The sequence below is a fragment of the Myotis davidii genome, unplaced genomic scaffold (genome assembly GCF_000327345.1).
Source record: "Myotis davidii unplaced genomic scaffold, ASM32734v1 scaffold904, whole genome shotgun sequence".
In the NCBI taxonomy this organism is placed as follows: domain Eukaryota; kingdom Metazoa; phylum Chordata; class Mammalia; order Chiroptera; family Vespertilionidae; genus Myotis; species Myotis davidii.
This window is the reverse complement of record NW_006295888.1, coordinates 181,986-196,289: the sequence shown is the minus strand read 5'-3', so window position 1 is coordinate 196,289 and position 14,304 is coordinate 181,986. Positions and strand designations below refer to the sequence as shown.

The 14,304-nt window shown below is 47.6% G+C and overlaps 1 long non-coding RNA gene across 1 annotated transcript in view; it reads left to right on the top strand.

Annotated features, from left to right (window-relative positions):
- Positions 1-14,304, top strand: part of LOC102761517 — a 54,807-nt gene that overhangs the window by 226 nt on the left and 40,277 nt on the right. Inside the window, exons 2-3 of the long non-coding RNA XR_436029.2 lie at positions 8,961-9,183; positions 9,778-9,927. This is a non-coding gene — a long non-coding RNA (uncharacterized LOC102761517). The remainder of the gene's footprint in view (positions 1-8,960; positions 9,184-9,777; positions 9,928-14,304) is intronic.

Here is a 14,304-nt window from a genome sequence, read left to right as displayed (position 1 = left end):
AGGAGGAGGAGGCTGGCGGAATGGGGCCAGGTGCCGCCGTGGCAGTCCAGTTCTAACGCGGCCTTGCGGTGTCAGGCTTGGCTGAGCCTCGGATCAAAAGAGCCATCAATCTCCTGCAGATCCATACAGATCTGTCCTGGGTCAGAGGAAGAATCGATAACCCTTAGTTCTCCCTCCACAAAAACAAAGGAGCTGTTGGTTTGTTTACCTTTGAGATTGTGTCTTGATTAGGGATCATTAGTGGCCATTGTGGAATGAAACTCCAGGTGCGTGGCTGACCCAGTCGAGTGTACAGGACGCTGCATGGCACACGGAGGCACAGCCACACGCCGTGTTTGGAGAGATCTGGGGGTGCACACACCAGGGCCAGGGGGGTAGGACATAATGGAAGAGAAAGAGATGATACACCTGCTATCTATGCATCCATCCATTCATCAATCGATCATCGGTCCATCCGTCCATCCATTCGTCCATTCACCTGTCTATCATCTATCCATTAACCCATTCATCAATCCATTCATCTATCATCTGTTTATCAATACATCTACCATCTGTCTATCCACCCATCCATCCGTCTGTCCGTCCATCCATCCATCCATCCATCCGTCCATCCATCCATCTGTCACTCATTTATCTATCTATCTATCTATCTATCTATCTATTTCTTGCCTGCTTCACCTGTCTATCATCTATCCATTAACCCATTCATCAATCCATTCATCTATCATCTGTTTATCAATACATCTACCATCTGTCTATCCACCCATCCATCCGTCTGTCCGTCCATCCATCCATCCATCCATCACTCATTTAATCCATCTGTCACTCATTTATCTATCTATCTATCTACCTATCTATCTATTTCTTGCCTGTCCCAGACCTTAGTTTGGTTTTATTACTATGTATATCCCTGGTGATTTGTTTTGGAGTCAGGCAGGCTTGAATTCAAGCTGAATAACTTTCCATGAGTCATTTACCTCCAAGAGTCTGCTTCCTTATTACTATCCTGAAGATAATAATACCTTCATCATAAAGTTTTGGTAAGAATCAAGGAGAAATTATCAATTTACAATTGTTTAGCGTGATGTGTTTGGCACATAGTAGGTGTTTGGCCAATATTTGCTTCCTACCCTCTCTTTCCTTCTGAGGCTGTGGTACAAATTGGTGCCAACTATTTGAAAAGAACTTGCCTCTTCCTTCAACAATTTACTCCTAAAGTGCAGATAACAGAATTTCTGTCTGTGTGAAATTCTGTATAGACGATACATAGGTAGGTAGGTAGGTAGACAAGTAGATAGGTAGGTAGGTCAGTAAGTAGATAGATAGATAGATGCACATGTGTAAAATTGAATAGCTTATGTCTATAAATAAATGTGTGCATATATGTTATGTTTGATCAGAATATCCATACATCCAAATGCTGCTCGGTCACCAACAGAACAATGGTAAAATTAACTATTAAGATATAAATTTTATCAGCATTTCAGTATACATTAGGAGAAGCAACACAAATCATCTCAGACAATAAAATAAATACAGTCCCCATCAGGAACAAAATAATGGAACAAAATCCCACTGAGGCAAAATCCAGAAAAAATATAATGGTCATTAGAGTAACGTCCTGTGATGATGTGTTGAACCAGACAAGGGTATGATAGCTAGCTAGCTTTCTTGCATATTGAAAGGGGAGTCTTCAGGCTATTTCAGAGATCCAAACTGGAGAAGCATCCAGAAGACTGAGACGGGGGAAATGAGTTGCAATGCAGTCGGTTATCAACGCAAGTTGGATTATATTTTCATTTTTCACTTTAATCTCATTTTCCCACGTCCCATGGACCCTGTTGGGGAGGCAGGAAGATCAGTGGATTGACAGAGAATGAGAAAGCAGGCTCACGATGACTCAGCACACAATGCCCTGGTCAGTGACCAGAGGGCGGCTTGCTGGCCACCTCCCACCCGGGCTCCCTCCAAATGGCTGCTCTCCTTCCCCCACGCTCACCCACCAGCGTCTGCGTCTGCCTGTCCAGGTTTCTTTGCCGCTAAGTCCCACCAGAGTTCCAGGTCTCTGGCTAACAATTTAACTGGACGTTCTACCTCACTTGGATTTCACTGTCTCTGTTAAAACACTGCCTTTGCATGGTCTAAGTCAGCAATCCCAGGATGCCTCCCTCCTACATTTGGGCCAGGCCCCGGACACGTTGAGCAGAAGCCCTCTCTGAACAAAAGCCCACTTACCAGAGTTTCTATTGCTTTTTCTTACTGTTCCCACGTGTTGTATTTGAAAGTCAGCATCACCTCTTGAGCTAGGAGTGAATTTATGCTGTTTCCTTTTATTTTTTTAATATACTTTATTGATTTTTTTACAGAGAGGAAGGGAGAGGGATAGTTAGAAACATCGATGAGAGAGAAACATCAGATTAGCTGCCTCCTGTACGCCCCCTACTGGGGATTGAACCCGTAATCCTGGGTATGTGCCCTTGACAGGAATCAAACCTGGGACCCTTCAGTCTGCAGGCCGATGCTCTATCCACTGAGCCAAACCGGCTAGGGCAGACGACACATCTTTCACATCTTTGTCAACCCCTCGGCCACACACGTGATAGGCCGGGGATCCATAAGGACACATTCAGAGAAGACGGCACTGGGAACTGTGCGTTTATTTGCACTGAAGTAGCACGGCATCATGTGACCCCGCATGTCTCTCTGGGAGATTCCCAGCCTGGATGTGACGGCCGGCTCTGCTAATAGAAAAGTCTTAGATGGGAGGGCGCACAGGGCTCCAATCGGCACCTAATCAGGGTCACGCTTTTCAAATTACGTTGTCTCCGCCTTCACCTGCCGCCCATGAGCTTCAATAAAAACACACGTGCCCAGGGAAGCCCTGGCTCCACGCACATATATGTTTGCTAGTAACCTGTCAGGCCAGGGGCGACGGGGCTAGGAGGGAAATGACGGAGGTCTCCCCCAGTGGGACGCGTGCACTGAGAAGCCAGGTCTGGGAGGCAGAGTTCACGTTGGTGCAGATGGCGAGACAAAGCCAGAGTCCCCGAAGGTCAGTGTCAGGCTGTAAGGGCCCAGGGATCCCCTTTCCCCGCAGTCAGCTGGGCCCTCAGGCTGTGGAGGTTGGGGGAGTCTGTCTCCTCGTGGTTTTTGGGGGGTTTTTTCTGCCCTTGACTCTGGGGTAGTCATTCTCTCATGATGTCAGTGTGTTTTCCTTAAAAATCAGTAAAGGAAAAAGGCAGGGGAGCTCCAGGGGGGATGGGAGGCGGGGGAGTAACGTTGAATCTTTGTGGTTGGAGGAAATAAAAGTTATAGCACACCCTGCTCTTTCCCCCTTAGTCCTCCTGCAAAATAGAGAGTAGCGTTTTCCTTAAAAATCAGTAAAGGAAAAAGGCAGGGAGCTTCGGGAGGGAGGGCAGAGTGGGGGAGTAACATTGAATCTTTGTGGTTGGAGGAAATATAAGTTATAGCTCACCCTGCTCTTTCCCCCTTACTCCTCATGCAAAATAGAGCCTGGCCCTGGCTGGTTTGGCTCAGTGGATAGAGCATTGGCCTGCGGACCAAAGGGTCCCGGGTTCGATTCCGATCAAAGGCACATACCCTGGTTGCAGGATCCTCCCCAGCCCGGGCCCTGGTCGGGGTGCGTATAGGGGGCAACCAATTGATGTGTTTCTCTCACATCAATGTCTCTCTCTGTCCCTCCCTCTCTCTCCCACTCTCTCTAAAAATCAATGGAAAAATATCCCAGGTGAGGATTAACAACAAGTTATGACTCTCTATACTCTTTGTCCCCTTCCTAAACACACCCCTAAAATCCTTTTCTTCTGGAGAAGAAAATACAGGTATCCCCCCAAAATGTACACTCCACTCTCTATAAAAATCAATGGAAAAATATCCCCAGTAAGGATTAAGTTATGACTCTCTATACTCTTTGTCCCATTCCTAAACACACCCCTAAAATCCTTTTCTTCTGGAGAATAAAATACAGGTATCCCCCCAAAATGTACACACGCTTTGACAGCTCATAGCTCAATTTTGAAAATGAAATGCATTTTAATAAGCGCTGCCTTTATCGTTACTCAAGGTGTGTGTGTACATTTGGGGGGACACCCTATATATTTGTGTCTGACCATGACAAGTTCCCACTAAAGATATTTCAGGCCCCTACTACAGTATTAGTAGCAAACACATTCACTTAATTCACTGTCTATTTTTTGAATATGTTTATTTTAAAGAGAAAGGGCGAGGGGAGGGAGATAGAAACATCAATGATGAGAGAGAATCATGGATTGCCTGCCTTCCACACACCCCTACTGGGGATCAAGCCCGCAACCCGGGCATGTGCCCTTGACCAGAATTGAACCTGGGACCCTTCAGTCTGCAGGCTGACGCTCTATCCACTGAGCCACACCAGCTAGGGCCAGAGTCATTTTTGAGAAAGGGCGAGGGGAGGGAGATAGAAACATCAATGATGAGAGAGAATCATGGATTGCCTGCCTTCCACACACCCCTACTGGGGATCAAGCCCGCAACCCGGGCATGTGCCCTTGACCAGAATTGAACCTGGGACCCTTCAGTCTGCAGGCTGACGCTCTATCCACTGAACCACACCAGCTAGGGCCAGAGTCATTTGCAAATGGGAACATCCCTCCCTCCTACCCTCCAAACATGAAATTCATCCCGGCTGACCTCACCGAATATTTTTCATCTAATCGCTTCAATGATTCCTGGTCCCTCTGTTAACATTAGTGCATGCTGCATTACTGTCCGTGGTGGATCTAGGGCAGCGGTTCTCAACCTGTGGGTCGCGACCCCTTTGGCGGTCGAAAGACCCTTTCACAGGGGTCACCTAAGACCATCCTGCATATCAGATATTTACATGACGATTCATCACAGTAGCAACATTACAGTGATGAAGTAGCAACGAAAATAATTTTATGGTTGGGGGGCACAACATGAGGCACTGTATTTAAAGGACCAGAAGGTTGAGAACCACTCATCTAGGGTCTTGTAAACTTAATCTGAGACTCGGTCTCTTTCAGTGTGAGGGAATCGACATCCTGGCGCTATTGTCAGCGTTAATGCACACAACAGGAGCCGTAGCGTCCCCACCAACAACTCATTAATAGATGGTCAACTTGATTACGATTGATCCACCGTGTACACGGGCTGTTGCAGAATCTGTGTAGCGTGCGGTCAGTAACAACATCATAACTTACTACAGACCTGCGCCATATTTCATCATGATCCCACAGCTTCCTCACATGAAATCGTGGGAGATGGCCAAGCCCACAGCCTCTGACCACAGGCCCCGGCGGGTGTCGGCTCTATATTTTGGTCCAAGATCCGTGGGTGAAAGTCTAGGCCGGGGAGAGTGCGAACAGAGGGGTCAGCGCACCAGCAGGACAGCCTGCGACTTGATCTCCTCCGGGCCGGGGCGGTCGAACCCCAAGGTCACCCATTAGTGATCCCGCCCGTGAGGACTGCGGGATGTCAGCAGTAAAGTCCCCTGGCCTGACCTTTAACCCTCTTAACGCTGGGGACACCCGGGAGCTGCGGCCAGAAGGGAAGGAGTGGGAGAATGGTTCCCACCGTTGTCTGAGGGCTGTGGCATGTGTGAACTCTGGGTGCCCCTCTGTTGGAGCAGACAGCTCAGAAGAAAACGGAGCTGATGTTTGCTGTCCACACTTTCCACAGAAACAGTACATCTCTGCACGTTGCATAAACAGGATGCCAGTAACATTGCCCAGTTGTCATATTTTTTAACCTATTTTATTGATTTCAGAGAGGAAGGGAGAGGGAGCGAGAGATAGAAACATCAGGATGAGAGAGAATCATGGATTGGCTGCCTCCTGCACGTCCCACACTGGGGGTGGAGCCCGCAACCCGGCAATATGCCCTGCCCGGGAATTGAACTGTGACTTTCTTGTTCATAGGAGAACAAGATTAACATAGGAAAGAAAGACTACATTTCCAGAAAGCCTAATGCTTGAGGCTCACACACAATTTTGTCTGACGTACCCATCACCCCTTCAAGTAGTCACCTCCAAATTTATGGCCAAGCCCTGGCTGGTTTGGCTCAGTGGATAGAGCGTCGGCCTGCTGACTGAAGGGTCCCGTGTTCAATTCCGATCAAGGGCACGTACCTCGGTTGCAGGCTCCTCCCCAGCCTGGACCCTGGTCGGGGTGCGTGCAGGAGGCAACCGATCGACGTGTTTCTCACGCATGGATTTTTCTCTGTCTTTCCCCCTCTCTTCCCCTCTTTGTGAAAATCCATGGAAAAATATCCTCGGGTGAGAATTAAAAAAAAACAGATGTATGGCCAAGATTTAATAGCATGGACAGAGACAGCTAAGCATGCTGCCATGAACGTTATTCAGGGAATAGGGTAGCTTCCCCCCAGGGGTCCCTTCTGTCATATGACCCCACTGCATATCTTGTAGGCATGCCATACTCATTTCTAAAATCTAGTCATTTATCAAATATGTCACCAAATGCTTTTCAGGGTCAACCCCCCCACACTCCCCCGTAGATACCCATTTCAGGGCGATAGCTCTCCCCACAGTATATATTGGGGGGAATATTACAGAATGGTTAAGAGGCTGCTGCTATGGACTAGGTGAGAGAAGAAGGAACGCATTAGAATCTGAGATGGCAAGCTCAACATGGAGGAAACAGAACAACAACAACAATAAAATCCTTTGATCTGAACAGATTTAGAGGCTAAGAAAAGCCTAGAGAACTCACAACCAAGGGCTCCCCTCCTGCAAATCTTGTCCAAGAAATCAAAGTGAGGCATTTACGTCCACAAATCCCTGTCTAGGGGTGCAGAGAGAGAAGGGGAGAGAGAGAAAGACACTTTGACCCCGTGTGAAGATATTGACAGATGTTCCAAAAAGGACCCAGAATTGGGATCCATCAAAGCCTGCCTCCCTGTGAGCTGTGGGGATATTGACCACGCCTCCCAGACCGGCCGCCCCGTGTCACGCATGCTGTGGATGGTGTCGGGCCACCTGTGTATTTTGCTCTCATCACACGAGAGAATATTTTGGGATGGAACCCGTAGTTCCCAACACATAAAATCCCTATTTTTATTCAAGTCAACACAAGAGGTGTTTAAATGATTCTGCAAGAGGAGAATAGGCATCGAGGAGACAAAATTCCAACAACAAATTATATCTGCTTTTTTAAAAATAATCTCAAAGTATATTTTCCCCCCAAATTAGATCACCTGCAATGTGTTTCCATTCTGGTAATGTGTATATTGTTGGTCCTCACCCTCTCTCCCCCACTTCCAACATCTTTTGAAAATATCACTTTTTCCTCTAAAAGGACTAAAAGGCTCTAAAATGAGAGAGGAAAAAGATGCTTGTCTAACCATACATTTTTAGAGTGAAAAAGAAACCGAAGCCGCTTTAAAGACGGGAAGACAAAGAAAGTATATTTCACAATAAATTATTCATGGCCTTCATTTTGGATCAATATTTATAGACATCCACAGGCGTTTTATGAAGCTGGGGAGGTTCTCTTAAATGTCAGTGTCCTCCTCGAAGCCTGGGTCAGAGGCACAGCTTGAGGCTGGCAGTGAGCATGCTCGGGCCCAATGTCCCGCTTCCTCCGCCATCAGGACAGCGGGGTCTTCTGTGGGCTCCCGCCACTGCTCCCCCGAAAACACCCTGCCAAGTGGCTGCACGTTATAGAAACATGTAAACGGAAACTGGTCACCCCCACCAATGAATAAGAGTGGGAAGGGGCCAGCCGGTGTGGCTCAGGGGTTGAGCATCGACCTATGAACTAGGAGGTCACGGTTCGATTCCCGGTCAAGGGCACATGCCTGGGTTGCAGGCTCCATCCCCACTATGGGGCGTGCAGGGGACAGCCAATCAATGATTCTCTCTCATCATGGATGTTTCTATCTCTCTCCTTCTCTCTCTGAAATCAATATATATATATATATATATTTTAAAAAGAATGGAAACAGGTCACTATTATAGAGTATGGGGTAAGTAGGACTTGCATTCGATCCCATGAGCCCCCATTCAGTGAGGATTTTTTTAGAAAATGGGGTGAGGGTCCCTGGTTACACTCCACAGCTTTCCAGAGAACTGCTCCCTGCCTGGACCAAGTCTGAGAGGAGACTTAGAAGAGAGAAGCAGGGATCAGAGAATGCACTCTCAATAGTCAATAGTACCTGGCCCTAGCCAGTTTAGCTCAGTGGATAGAACGTCGGCCTGTGGACTGAATGGTCCCGGGTTCAATTCCGGTCAAGGGCACACGCCTGGGTTGTGGGCTGGGTCCCCAGTGGGGAGGGTACAGGAGGCAGCCAGTCAATGATTCTTTCATCATTGATATTACTCTCTCCCTCTTTCTCTCCCTCCCTCTCTGAAATCAGGACAAATATTTTTTAAAAGGTACATATTACCTGCTTCACTCCTTTGGAAATAATACAAAGTGGTGGGATTTTTGGTTTGGTTTGGTTTCTATTTGTTTATTTTGTTTTTGTTTCGTTGGAAGGAAGGCCTACTCTTGCAGAATTTCATGCATTGGGCCTCTAGTGTGACTATAAACGTGTTGTTCTAGGGAAAACGTTGCAAAAAACTCCTTTGAAAACCAGATTAAGCCAGTAAATATTTCCTTGGACCAGGATGCGAAAATTGCTGATTTCACTTTTGTAAAATAATTCGTATTGAATTGAAATTTGCTTAGACCAGTTTGATATCTGAAATTGAAAAAAAAAAGTGAATTGTTATGATGTGACCTGTCTTTAAAACCATCATCTCCTACACATATCTTTAGAAAAAGAATTTTTATCTTCTGATGATGTGTCACTATCAAATGTGATTTGTTTTATTCACAAAACGGTGTATTCTATTTTATATTTTTGCTTTCTCTACTATAACCACCTCCATCCTTTCTGGTACAAATTGCTAAATGAATATTCTTTGTCATGTCAAATACAGGGCAAGCATTTGCATCCCGTTTATCAAGACACCCCTTACGAAGTCCCTCACATTTAAAAAAAGAAAGAAAGAAAGAAAAAGAAACAAATGATTGAAATAAAATTTGAAGAAAATGTTCATAAACAAAGAAGGAGGGAGCTGCCCGGAGTCTGTAGTTTTCAATGTCAGATTCCTGCCCGAATGTATCCTGCACCCACAGAGGCACATAATCTTTTAAAGAAAAGTAAGTACATTTGTCTTTAATAATAAACACAAATGCAAGAACAGAATAGAGCCCTGCCCCTCTATACTCCTCTCATTTGCAAAACTCAGGCAAGCAACGCAACACAAGGAGTGTTGATTTACCCTTTTTATTGTATTTTATTTTTTTGGTGGGAGGGAGTGGTGATGAAAAGGGCCGATTAAAATGATATATGTCAGATATTAGTAACCTTTTAAGCAGCCACGGCCACGGCCCTTAACCCCTGCAGATGGCGGGACCAGGTGCAGAGCAAACGGAATTAAGATGATAGCGCGTTGACAGCCGCCCGTTTGCATCCCTGCAGACAACCGGAGTGACATCACGTCTTCTCAAAGTGACACATTAATGAATTTAGCAACACCTGAACGTTTCCGGCAGGGGACACCTTTGCCACGGGCGGCTTCCCCTGTGTCAGCGATGACGGGAGGCCGGCCCGTTCCCCGGCCCCATCGGCGATGACAGGGTTACCTTCCGGGGCCCTCACGACTTGACAGGGTTTCATGGCGCTGCCTCCTTTCCTGACATCTCCTTCGCAGGTGAGCCCGGGCTGTAATGACTTCCTTTCTCGTCTGGTAGGTGCCCTAAATGTCAGGGGCAGCCCCGAGACGTCTCCATCTCGCCGGATGCGAACGGGAAGCCGGGCTTTTCCCAGGCGAACCGGCCCTTGCAAATGAGGCATCAGCCCCTCTTCGCGGGATGGACGCCGCCACGGCTTGTGGGGTCGAGGTAGGTGAGCGTCACAGGTTAGGGTTCAAGGGCAACACGGGGTGTGACTCCAGAAGTCATCTTTCTATTGACTGGGCTTAAAACACACACACACACACACACACAACATCATTGCGTGGTTGGGCCATAACACAGGGACCACTTTCTGCGTTTGAGAGCGATCCAGAGGAAAAGGTAATGAATGAGCCGCTGCCCCAGAAATGCGCGGCGATGGGGGTCCCAGTGATGGTCGAGGTCAAGTATGTGAACTTCCGCTCCGTGAGCAGCAAAGCCACGCTGTGAGCACAACCGCCTATTCATGGCCCCAGCAACTCAAGTCTCGTGTCGATCTGGCTTCTCCCGCCGCCTTCTTCGTTTTCCCATGAATGTGACTCAGTGGACACACAGTTCTGTCTTTGTTTCCTGCCCCTTCGAGTACACAATATAGAGGCAAGAAATACAATATTGTGGCTATCAGTAATTTGCCAAAAACAGTCATGAAGCCCAAAGTGGGGGGGGGGGCAGAGAAAGGCCCCCCCCCCCCGGTTTAAAAGCTGGGCAGTGTGAGCGCTTCCTACGCGTGGGCATCATTTAGATGTTCTGTTCGCCGTCTCTTTCTCATACTACTCATCCGGCGGGTCATTATTTGGAAATATAAGAATGGAAAATTCTACTCACTCAATGACGCAAAATCCACTGCGGGGGTGGGGGTGCAAGGGGGGGGAATAAAGCCAGACCCCCCCCACTACCCCAGCCCTCAGCTCAAGGCCACCCTCAAATCACAAAGACAGGCCCGCAATAACTTCTCAGGTTATTAAACCGTGATGTTTTCAACCCATCAAACCTAACGATCAGACCCTACGTGCCTTTTGTGGTGCCCCTAACATCTCTCATTACCGGGACCCAAAACTGCCCCATGCACCCAGTTTGTTTAAAAATGCAGAACCTGGGCCCTGGCCGGTGTGGCTCAGTGGATAGAGCGTTGGCCAGTGGACAGAAGGGTCCCAGGTTCCATTCCAGCCAGGACACGTGTCCAGGTGCGGGCTTGATCCCCAGTGTGAAGCGTGCAGGAGGCAGCCGATCAGGGATTCTCTCTCGTCATTGATGTTTCTGTCTCTCTCTCTTCCTCTCTCTTCCCCTCTGAAATCAATACAAATATTTTTTTAAAAAAGAAGAGAAAATGCAGAAGCTGGGCATTTGAGGAGAGGACTCACCTTATAAAGTTGCTCTTCTGGTTTCTGGTTGTTTTGTTTGTGGGGTTTTTTGGTTTTTTTTGTTGTTGTGTTGTTGTGTTTTGCTTTGTATTTTCCTTTTCTGAGGCTTAGAATCCACAGAATTCTTAACTGTGGGGTTAGCCCCGTTTCCTGAAAATCATTCCTTAAGAGACAGGGGAGGCGCCTCCATTAGAACGTTTCTACATGAGTCAGGGCCTGCACGGCACCTTAGGGCAGCGGTTCTCAACCTGTGGGTCGCAACCCCTCAGGCGGTCGAACGCCCCTTTCACAGGGGTCGCCTAAGACCATCCTGCATATCAGATATTTACATGACGATTCATCACATTAGCAACATGACAGTTATGAAGTAGCAACGAAAATAATTTTATGGTTGGGTCGCCACATGCGGAACTGTATTAAAGGGCCAGAAGGTTGAGAACCACTGCCTCAGGGGCAACGCAGGATGGCGCGGGAGTCGGACCAGTGAAATGATGACTTTTTCACCTGTCAGCAGCAGCTGGAAATTCCCACACACGCGGGCCTTGTCCGTCTCATCCCTTTTGAGTCCCCGCGTCTAAATGCCGCCCGCCAGGGGTCGCCTAAGACCATCCTGCAGATCAGATATTTACATGACGATTCATCACATTAGCAACATGACAGTGATGAAGTAGCAACGAAAATAATTTTATGGTTGGGTCGCCACATGCGGAACTGTATTAAAGGGCCAGAAGGTTGAGAACCACTGCCTTAGGGGCAACGCAGGATCGCGCAGGAGTCGGACCAGTGAAATAATGACTTTTTCACCTGTCAGCAGCGGCTGGAAATTCCCACACACGCGGGCCTTGTCCGTCTCATCCCTTTTGAGTCCCCGCGTCTAAATGCCGCCCGCGCCAGTGCCGCCTTTGTGTCGGCGGCTCTCACGCCGGGCGCTCCTGCTTCCTGTAGGCTCTCTTGTCACGGTGACATGTCAACATAAACAGTCAATATTCCTTCCCTCCGAGGAGACGTCCCTCCTATTGCCGACCAATTAAATCCCAGCTGAGCTCGGCAGACAAAGGTAACGCAAGACAGGCTGCTCGCGCGCGCGCCACACTTGGCTGCTCCCTTCCTTCCAAGGAAGAAAAATTGTCATCACAACAAAGGAATCCAGGGACCTGGGGACCCTCTCATCCGAGAGAGCCAGTTCCGTGGGATCTGATGGCTCCTTCCCTTTTCATCCGGCACACCGCTGGGCGGGCAGGGGGGTGGATTTTTTTCTTTCTTTCTTTCATTTTTTTGGTATTTGGTGTGTGTGTGTTCTTTTTAATAATTCAGCACCGTGCATGTTTGAGGTTTCGCCGAGAAGGGCAACCAGCCCTTAATTAGTTCCTGTCTGTCAGTGGCCACATGGGCAGGGCTGTGGACTCAGATGCCAGCGCCCCTGACCTGTATCTTTGGACCCCGCAGCCTAAGTGGATGGAGCCAGGTTTCTGGATCTCTCCACGCCACCAGAGCGACTCGGGGTCTCTGAGGACATCTGTTGAGACTGAGCGCTTTGGGGTGAACTCTGCCCTCGATCAGGGATCCCTCTGAGCGTGTGTCCACTTCACTGGGGGAAAATGTCCTCAGATTGTTTGCCTTGAACTCGTTAAACAGCCCAACCCCCTCCCCAGCTCACCACTCCACCCCGCACGCCCAGGCTCTCCACCGCACACTGAACAACCCTTGAAAACCATTTTCTTCGAAAGCCTGGAGAGATTTTTAAGAAAACACTAGTAATTCTGCAAACTTCAAACAATTTCTCTCTTGCCTTTTCGCAACTCTGGCGGCCTGCATGGCCCAGGCTGCGAGACTGTTCCTCCCCGGAAGTGAAATGTGCAATAAATTGGGCATCGGGGACTCCCCTGTGCAGGCTCATCAGTAAGCCATTGATTCCCCCCCGTGGGGTGCTGGTTTCTAGATTTGAAAAAAAAAAAACAAATCTGGCTACAGCCTAGATTTAAAGGGTGGTAACCCCGGCTGCTATCAGGATCGGTACCCCCACAGTCAATATTTTCTCACGGACTGATTTGATGACATTGTCAGGCCAAGAATGACAGAGGGTTACCTAGAAATGAAATATACAGCCCACTTTTATTTTCATAAACATCCGTATGCATCGGAGCCCTGTCATCAGTTCTAGAAGCCACCCCGGTGTTCCTAAAACCAGCAATCCCATCTCCTCAACTTCCTTGAGGAATCGATTAGCATGTAGTCCAACAATGCGTGCGTCACACTGCGTGAGAGAAGTTACGTTCCAGCCTAATTATGCCTTGTCTTGTGAACATGGAAATCCAATTGATTCAAGGAGGTAAACTTTTATTAATTGAGGTATCTCTTTTATAAAGAAAAAAGGACTTCAGTGACTGCCCCCGCCCCTAAGTCAGATTCGGTGAATTTAATCATCAGAGGCTTTGATTTTCCGTGTGTGCTTCTAGCAGCTAGAGGGCACAAAAGAATGCTTTTACCTGGCTTGTCTTTCTTTCTTTTCTTCTTCTTCTTCTTTTTTTAATCACTGAGTGAAATTCTCTAGGCTCAGAAATAAGCAAAAATACAAGGATGTCCATTTTCCCCCAGATGTCACTGTGTCATATCTCCTTTCCGACAGAAATCCAAATTCCAGATGATGGTAACATGTAAAAGTGAACTTGATCTTCCCAAAATAAAGAGTAAACCCCAAAGAATGACAGGCCGGGCTTCAGGCCCCATTCTCCCAAGTTGGGCCCATCTTTCTGTCTTTGAACTGTTTTGTCAAGTTCAAAGCCATAAGAAACACATTTAACCATCATCACTCTAACATCTTAAAGATTAGTGTTGTGATTCTGCATTAACAACATCTATTATTGTTCACTAATAAGAGGCTTACAAGAATAAACATGAAAGGCTTGGAAAAAACCTTCCTGTCAATTAAGAAACAGTCAGTTGGCCCTAGCCGGTTTGGCTCAGTGGATAGAGCATTGGCCTGCAGATTGCAGCGTCCCGGGTTTGATTCCAATCAAGTGCACATGCCCGGGTTGCGGGCTCAATCCCCAGTAGGGGGCATGCAGGAGGCACCCAATCAATGACTCTCTCTCATCATTGATGTTTCTATCTCTCTCTGTCTCCCTTCCTCTCTGAAAGCAATACAAATATATAAAAAATAAAAAGAGTCAGTTGTACTTCAAAT